The sequence below is a fragment of the Macrotis lagotis genome, chromosome 4 (assembly GCF_037893015.1).
Source record: "Macrotis lagotis isolate mMagLag1 chromosome 4, bilby.v1.9.chrom.fasta, whole genome shotgun sequence".
NCBI classification, from domain to species: domain Eukaryota; kingdom Metazoa; phylum Chordata; class Mammalia; order Peramelemorphia; family Peramelidae; genus Macrotis; species Macrotis lagotis.
The window spans coordinates 102,092,711-102,102,377 of record NC_133661.1 but is presented as its reverse complement, the minus strand read 5'-3'; the positions used below and the strand labels follow the sequence as shown (position 1 = coordinate 102,102,377).

The following is a 9,667-nucleotide window of genomic DNA, read 5'->3' as shown; positions in this document are numbered from 1 at the left end:
TTCATGCAATTATTATTATATTTTAAAGAGCAAAAAATTATCCTTGACTCATTTTTAGTTAATATGCACCAAGTCTTTCCTGAATACAGCTTTGTTCACCTTTCCATTGGTTTAAAATTTTTTTTTTAGTTTTAGTTGTGCAGTGGCTTTATGAGTGTTGTAGTTTGAGAATTTGAAGGAATTGCTGTACCCTTTCTAGCTATACTTTGAATGCTAGAGGTCTACTATTTTTGCCAATCTTTTTCTAAGGACATTATCAGTCAGATGGTTCTTTTTATGACTGCCTTGTTTTCTATTCATATAGCTATTTTTAACTTTTACAAAGCAAGATTTCTTTTGTTCCCTGGCTTATTTTACTTTTTTTTTTTTTTAACATACAAGGACCTAGGCCTTTTGGTGTCATTAAATTCTCTAACTAGATTTAAATATAAAATTCTGTAGAACTGGGTGAGAAGAACACAATTGATATTGACAAATTTTCAGTGGTAAACAACCTGTTAAAAGCGCTAATCTCTTCCTGCTACCAGTAACCTATGAAAGCCCTCTTTTATGAAGCTGGTTTTCAGTTTTACTGTCCAGCTCATATTATGGCTGTCTATCCTCAATGGGTAGTGGAAGTGTTATTTAGTTTTCTTTTTGTAGTTGAACTGATTCATTAGAAGTCAACTTTTGTTTAGGGTATTTATCTTTGTCTTGGAGTAAAAATTTGGTTTTCTATTAGAGATATGATTGGCGAATTGAAATTTGGAAAAGAAAGGAAGGGAAAGAAAAGATCATATTGTTTCAGTAGTTCTCTGAGAGAGTATAACTGTCATTGTTACCCATGAACATCGACAAGGGAATTTAAAAACTAAGTATACCTTTGAACATACCTATCTGCATTAGATTGAGTTAGATTACGTGGATGCTCCATTTTCAAGTATTCTAAAATAATTTAACCACATCATCATCATAACCATTCTGCCAACATAAAAAGTGTCATGTAACTTTCTCTACCAACTAGACTGTTTCATTAAAGATCAATTACAGGGCAACCTCCTGTCCTTTTGCCTTGCATAACTTTGAATTGAAAGAGTGAGGTGTTATAAAGTTAGCCACGTATTGGCCATGCAGAGTGGCTAAATGAAGGCCGTGTGCAGAGTCCCTCAGGAGGGAAGGCAGACAAAGATATAGTTACTGCTTAGCCAGAAGTCAAGCCAGCGTTATTCAGATAAGATTAGTTTTGTTCCACAGTCCTGTGTTCTCAGTGTCTCTGTCAGTAGTTTCCATCAGAGAGCCTTATAGGCCATCACAGATTGGGACTCTTCCCTCAGAGGTTTGGAGTAGGGTAAGAACTAATTCTGCCTCCCCACAACCTTATCACTAATTGTATTTGAAGTAATGTCAAAATGGTGAATTCTGTCAGCAATATACTGCTTCTCCTATTTTCTCCAGTTCCTCCATTGAGAAGTTGATAGGCAAGTCATCAGGACCTTGATTACTTAAAATTTAAATGAATGATAAACATTTATTTATAAAGAATCAATGTGAATAAGCATTATTCCCAAAGAAAATTCTTGGAATTTTTTTAAAAGTAGTGGGATGTATGAGAAAATGAAAAATTGGGTAAGAATTAGAAGGAATGTCATATAGTGAGAGACAGTCTAGGCTGAGAGAAATAAGAAAAGTCTTGCTGTACCATTAGTTAACTGTGTGACCTTAGATTAATTGTTTAACTACTCTGTGCATGTTTCCTTATTTACAAAATGGTTATGACCACTTTCATCCATTTCCCTAGATTGTGAGGTAAAATTAGATTACATCAAATTTTTTATGAATAATTTTGAAATGATATATATATAAAACAAATTATTTTTAAAAATTTTGAATGCAAAAATAATTGGTTCTTTTAAGCCCTGTGGTATAATAGTAGGGCAGAAATACAGAAACTTGGTCATCTCTAAATCTCTCCATAACATTTGAAGAAATCTTTGATAGCATATTATTATATTTGACTCCTGATGTCATCATAACATTAAAGCTAGTGAAATATTTTAAACACTTATTTTAACATTTGAAATTCATAGATTTGGTTTGAAAACTTTATTCTCGCTTTTTAAAAATTTAAACTGATTTTTGGATACTTTTCCATTCTGATTTCCTAAAGTCCAATGGTTTGTCTTAATTATGAATGTTTACAAGCAAATGACAATTCTGAATCAAGTAAAGATCTAGAATTTTGCCATGTAAATTTATTTCTTTTTTTCTAAGTAGGAAATAATGATCACAATAGATAAAATAACTTTATTTATGGAAGTTTTCATTGACTATAAATGATATAATATAGAAGGGCTTCCACATTTTTGAGTGCTATTAGTATTTTAGTATTACCAGTATTTTGAATTAATGGGTAACTGTTTTTTCCCATCTGAGATAAATTTGGTAATGAATGATTTACATCAAGACTTAATGGGAATCACTTAGTTTTTCACTGTATTGGGAAAGAAACATATATAATGATTATGAGTAGTTTCTCCAATGTGTCTTTGTAGCTAAATCTTCTCAGAATTGCTATTTTGAGCTATCATTTATTGTTTGAAATTTGGATTTCAAAGTATGTGCATTTGTCATCTAAATAAAATTGTTCCTTTTCTGCTAAAATTTTCTGAAATTATTAGCAAAAAAGGTTATCAAAAAGCCAAACCATTTTGAAAACTTGGTTTGACATCCAAGAAAAACAAGACATTTATAAAAATAAGTTACTTGTCTTCAAAGGCAGGGACATCTATCTTTTGATATTTTATTGTGATATTTTATTTGTGTCTCAAGAAATGAACCAGCTATTATCCCATCATGGGCAGCTTATTAAGCAGAGCAGCACATACCCATCTTTTTAAAGTTAAAACTTAGATGAGGAAAGATTCTTTGATTATCCCAGTATACCATTTTAAAGACTAGGCCTATTTTTAAGAATTTTATGTATATTTGAGGAAGAGATGTCAGTCATCCAGCTATCTTATGGAAGACTATAATCTATAAACAGAAGTATCTGAAGGAGATCAGCTAGTTTTAAGTTAAAGTGCTGAAAGCTGGACAACTTTGAGCTTGATGTCATGAAGGGTTACTACCATGAATTTCCCCAAAACATTTCAGCATGTAACTATGAAAAAGAATGTGTGAAAGATGCCACATAAATAGACCTTTGGTTCAATGCAGTTTGGCATTTCTGATATTCTTGTCTCAGTGCCTCTGAATAGTAAGACACTGTTCCTTTCTGTTTCAGTGGACAGGTATGACCATTGAGCAGTGTAGATTCTTATACCATTTGAGATCAACTGTTTTATCCTCAAAACTCTGAATTATTTTCTTTCTCCACTGCAGTCATGTTTACAACTTTAACTCAAGTCAAAAATCCAGAATAAATACTTCTTCACTATGTTTAGTACAACAAATGGGCATGAAGCAGTTGTTCCAGGTCTACCTGTCCCATCAGAATGAAACTAATTTAATATAGTTAGTTGTCTGGCAGTGTATATATTATTGTATATCTAGAATTAGCAAAATCATGAATAATGCATGTGAAATCAACTATAGTGCAGTCAGGATATCTATAATAAATATTTTTATTTTCCATACGAAAACATCCTTTATTGATGGAGATCAAGGCTAAGAATAGTTGGTATTGAATATTTTTACATTTCATGAGCAAAGCACTAAGGAAGTTAAAGATGACTAAGGAAGCACAAAATTTATTTCAGACACAGTTAAAAACTTGAATATGCAGAAAAGCCTATTAAGTCACTTTAAGAATATAAAAACATGATAAATGTTCATTGGCTCAGGATGATTTGTCAGCCTTATTTGTTGAATCAGCACATTAAGCTAGAAATGTATGATCAGTCCTCACATTTATCTATGACTCTGTTGATATGTAACAACTTGAAGTTTAGTGTGGTCACATGTTCAAAATTTTGCTTTTAAATACAAGTCCATCTTAACTTCCTATTCAGAGACCCACTCTGGTATCACATTATGGCAACAGAGGTGACCTATGCTCTCAAAGATCATGCCACCTGTATTGTAGATTTTATTTTTCTAGAAAGCCTTTGAGTTTGGTTCTTTTGACAAGATAGAGTCTGCTCCCTAAGAATTCATCAAACTAAGGAGTGCTTGTTGACTTATCCAAGATGGGAAAAGCTCAACACTAGTAGGTTAGTCAGTAGATGATGAATGCTTTGTCGTATCAGCCAAAGAAAAATAAAAATGACCCTCTTATTTTGTGTTCCCATTCTGCTTCCACAGAGTAAAGAAGTAATGGAAAAGAATCAGAGTATATAGCAATAACAGTTTTTAAATCTTTTTAGCAAGCTTAACTTGAGGCATTGAGACTGGAGTGATTTTATTAGTGTGGGAAATTCCTGATGAGAAAACTCCTATTAATGCAAATCAACACCTTCTCCCCTCTCTTGCACCATCAAGGAGGTCAGACTTAAGTTCAAATCTTTCTGATTTTATAGCCAACTTCCTATCTACTAGGCTACATGCCTTTCCCTGCATAGATTATCTCAAAGTTGGGGGCATCATCATTCAACAGCTCTGGAATCAGAAAATCAGATTTCAGATCTGGCTTCTGATATTCCCTTTCTCTGTCACTTTGGACAAGTTACTTGTCCCTCTTTATGCCTCAGTTACCACATTTGAAAAATGAATAGGGTTGGAATAAATGGCTTCTGAAATTCCTTATTGTTTTAGATTTGTGGTCTCGGTTAGTTACACTAATAAAGAATTGGAAGAACTGTTCCACATTCCTATTCATATTCCTGTACATGGTTAGAAAACAAGTTGGAATAACCATGTGATGCTAGCATAGCTCAATATATAGCTTATTGGGTGAGTTCTTTGGAAGATTTATGAAAAAATATGGACCACAGTTATGGAGTTATGATAAGGAAGCTTGGATGTTAGCTATGTACACTGGTGGAGGCACTTTCTAAAGAAATGAATTATGGTGACTTCAACATTTTGCTTTTCTTAATCACATTCAGATCCTGGAATGAGGTACCCTTGCTAATTCAATGCATAATAAATATAAAGCCTTAATGATTCCTTCTTGATCTTTTTTTTTCTTTTCATTTCATCTTAATTAATTTGAACTGATTCATGGTATACATGGTCATCTAGATGGCACAGTTGATAGAGCATTGGGCTTGGAATCTTGGGACTTCATGAGTTCGAATCCAGTTTTAGAATCTCACAAACTATCACCATAGCCCATTCTTAGTAGTACCTGATAGTTGAACAAGAACAATATCAATCTTTCCTTTTGAGCAACAGTAAAATGTCTTCTACTAAAACTTCATTAGGACCTTTCATATTGTAAATTAAGTTTGGCATCCATCTCTGTAATGAGTGTTTCTTGAATTTCACGTTTCTTTTTCTATGAAGAGTAACTCTTAAAATAAGTTATTTATGTTCAATTTCAAAATTCCAATATGACTATATAGTTGTCTAATTTGAAGATAATAGGAAATGCCTACTTTTAAAAACATTTCTATTTGAGTAAACAGAATCGGTCTCTTCAGAAGGTTATTTTTGCTTTTTATGGTCATCTCATTATGATTTGCATTTAGTTGTCCTCCTATCATTATCCAGAGTAACACATGGAATATGTTGTTTTTTCTAGTTGAAAATGAATATATCTTAGATTGTGGTATTCATTAAGATGAGAGAGAAACAATGATTTGTCTGCACAGCTGTTCATTATTCATCTTAGCTATCTTTAAAAAATTCTTATATTAATATTAAAACAGCAGTAGGACAAATTCAGAATAAATCAGAAAGTGCTAATACTTTAATTTTTAAAAATCATTTAAAGTTATTTAGTGTTTTGAGAATTTTGACAATTTTGAATATGTATTTTAATATATCAGGACTTGCATAAGTTCCTTTTTTTTTTAACCTCTGCCACATAGTCTTGGTGAATCTATTGTAATTCATTCTTCCTAGGCTTTTCATAGAGAGCCATATGGAGTCTACAGTCTTCAAAAGCATATGATTATAATGCTGGATAAAATTCTTCATGCTCTGTTTTTGGACATTTTCCAGGACTATGATTGTGTAAAACTCATTTCAGAAATATACATGGAAATAAAATTTCCAACAAACCCAAAATATTTTCACTTGTCTTATCTTCTCTATGAAGATAATCTTCTCTGTCATCATCAGAATCTCCTATTTTCTCATTACCTTTTCTTCCCTCTAATTTTTATCTTTATCTTCACCATCATCATTTCATATTTTGAGTATCTTCTTGTACAATGCACTATGCTAACTTCATAATAATGTTGGTTAAAAAGGACATTGTTGTTTTCAGTAGTTTGAGTGGCAATGTCATTTTTCTTTACAAGAAAATCAGTCATTGAAATCAGCTAGTTGATTCTATATTTACCACAATTGATCATGATCTTCAGCTTGATTTTTGCATGTGTCAGAAACAATTAACATAACCATCATCAGTTGAATTTAGATCTATCTACTGGGTCTAAAATTCTTTCCTTTCATTGCCTTTTTTTTTTTTTCTGAGAGGGGACCATAGAGGAAGGTTACAATGGAAAGTGGAGCCAGTCAAACTCTGTAGCAGTTGAATGGTTTGCTTCTCACCAAATCTTCGATAAGTCACTCATGGACAACTTTATCACTTTTATATTTCTGTTTAATACATTTCAAGAAATATTTTACTTAGTGTCTACTATTTGTATGACATTGTTTTGTATTATTGGTTGGGGATGGAGAAAGATATCCACCCCCCCCCCCAGTTATATAGTCCTATTCTAGAGCTGGTTATATTCATATTCTACCATTTCATTTGTTTGGTCTAGCCATAGAATTTGTCATTGCCAAGAAATTGAGTGTATAGGCTTCTCATATTCAATAGTTCAAGGATTAACAGGTATTTACTCACTCCACCAAGTATAAGATGCCAAATAAATTTTAAGAATTCATTTACTGTATATTCTTGCTATAATAAGAGCTATAGACTTTCTGTTTGAACTAAAGATTCAAATTTTGGCAATAATCTTTACTATAAAAATCATCACTAAAAGTTAAAAAACAAGACAGTTTATATATTTTGCTGTTTTTTTTTCTTTTTCTTCTTTTAAAGAACTTGATCATGGTATAGCCACCTATTGTTTGACAAACTCAGACACATTAGCTTCAAGGATAAAAACTCAGAAACTAAGCACAGATCCACATCTCACATTGCATACCAAAATAAGGTTAAAATGCATATAGGATTTAGACATAAAGGGCAATGCCATAGACCAATTAAGAGAACAAAGACTTTGCACTGCTAAAATCAATCCAGCTAACATTAGAAGGAAAACATAAAGATGGGGAAAAATTTCATAGCTAATGTTTCTGATAAAGGACTCATTTCTAAAATATATAGAGAACTGAATGAAATTTTTGGAATCGCAAGTCATTCTCCAGTTGAAAAATGGTCAAAGAATATGAACAGGCAGTTTTTAGATGACGAAATTAAAGCTATATATAGTCATATGAAAAAATGGTCCAAATCATTATTGATTAGAGAAATGAAAATTAAAGCAACCATGAGGTACTTCCTCATACCTATCAGATTAGCTAAGGTGACAAAAAAGTAAAATGATCAATGTTGAAGAGATTGGGAAAATTGGGACATTAATGCATTGTTGGAGTTGTGAACTGATCCAGCTATTCTGGAGAGCATCAGAAAGTATGCCCAAAGAGTAATAAAACTGATCATATCCAGCAGTTTGACCCAGCAATATCAATATTAAGCCTATATCTGAAAGCTATCATAAAATCCAGGAAAAGTCTCACATGTTCAAAAATATTCATATCAGTTTTTTTTTTGTAGTGGCAAAAAATTGGAAATTGAGGGGATGCCATTCACTTGGGGAATGGCAGAACAAGTTATGGTACATGAATACTATGGAATTATACTGTTCTCTAAGTAAGTCATGAGTAGTCAGATGTTAGAGAATCATGGAAAGAATTACATGAATTGATACTGAGTGAAGAGAGCAGAACTGAGAGAACATTGTACACATTAACAACAACACCGTGAGATGATCAATTATGATGGATGCGACTCCTCTCAGAAGTTCAGGGATCAAGGACAACTCTGAGATACCTGCTATGGAGGTATGCCCCAGTTGGGGTCGGGGGGACACAGAGTCTGAATGCATACTGTGTTCACATTTTTTCAAAACTTCTTTTATGTTTTTCCTTCCTTTGTCATGGTTTTTTTCCTTTCCCCTTAGTTATAATTACTCTTTCACAACATGACTAATATGGAAATACATTAAACAGGATTGTGCATGTACAACTTTTATTAGGTGTGGGGAGGGTGGTAGAAAAATATGGAACTCATAAATTTATAAATGGATGAATGTTGAAAAATTATCATTGCATGTGATTGAAAAATAAAGTAAAATTTCAATTATAATTTTGAAATATAAAAAAAATAAAAAGCTTGGTCAGGCTTTGAAAATTGCAAAGATGCCTTTGCACTAACCTCTGAGGTGTTAGGAATTACATGACTATGCCCCATGATTTGGTCATACATGGTCAAATTATAAAATAATCTTTTTTATGGGCTATTATGTTTGAAGTTTGTAATTACAACTCTGTTAAATTCTCACATCTGAAAACTGTATTACCTTTGATGAGCAGAGGGAAATCTCATTTGGGGTAAAACTCTTATAGAATTTCAAGATGGCTGAAATTCACTCTCTCAAATTATTGGAGAGATTGGAGAGAGTCATAATGGCAAGGAAAGAGCTTCCTTTAAACCCCATTTAGAGTCTTCTCCTTGGGTGGTCTAAGGGAATTCATACAATTCATTTTTAATCTATTAAAAAGGTATTATACTCATTTTTAAATGCTTTACTCAATAATGTCTGAACAGTTTTCAGTTGGTTTTTAAGACACACCTGAAACCATTCTTATTCTGTTGCATCTTTGTAACTTGAGAGTGACAACCAAAGAGAAGAAAGCTAAAATGCCAATTTACTTTCAGATATTACAGGGAAGAACTGTTAAGCTTATGACCTTGCTGCACTGCACTTATATACCTTTCCTTATTTTTTTAAGTTTTTTTTTTAAATCAGGTTTAGTTTTCCTTTGAGTGTGACTTCTAGTGCCAAGAAGTTTTCCCTTTAGAAGGTGTTTATGTATTTAATAGAGTTTTCTGAGGTGGGTGCCACAGAATTTTCACAGCATGTGTTCACATTGGACTAAGACTTTTGTGTACAACTTACATCAAGTGAGAAACTTGACTGGCATAAGCTTTTAAAATGGCTTTTTTGTGTTCTACATTTGAAGCTTTAGTCTATATTTCCTGTTGGGCTAACAATGTTTTCTTTCGTTTTCACTGAAGAACAAAGTTAACATTAAAAAATAATTTTTTTATTGAAGAATATGTTTTTCCAAGTAAAGTCAGTATCAAAGAGACTGTCATGGTGGGTCATCCTTCATGTATAGTATCGTGTTGCCCTTATGCATCTTGAGACATAAACTCCAAGTCATAGTTAAACAAATACCTATTTATTTAGATAAAGGATGAAACTGCCCTAAAGCCAGACAAGGAAATAGACTTTTGAAGAATGCACCCTGTTGGAGGAGTAAGCAGGTTGGTTTGTAA

At 32.5% G+C, this 9,667-nt stretch overlaps 1 protein-coding gene and 1 long non-coding RNA gene across 10 annotated transcripts in view; one reads left to right on the top strand and one right to left on the bottom strand.

Annotated features, from left to right (window-relative positions):
• Nucleotides 1-9,667, top strand: part of VTI1A (vesicle transport through interaction with t-SNAREs 1A) — a 406,811-nt gene that overhangs the window by 87,880 nt on the left and 309,264 nt on the right. The window lies entirely within an intron of this gene.
• LOC141521282 (uncharacterized) overlaps nucleotides 1-9,667 on the bottom strand; it is a 143,870-nt gene that overhangs the window by 13,249 nt on the left and 120,954 nt on the right. The gene's annotated exons all lie outside the window — the stretch shown is intronic.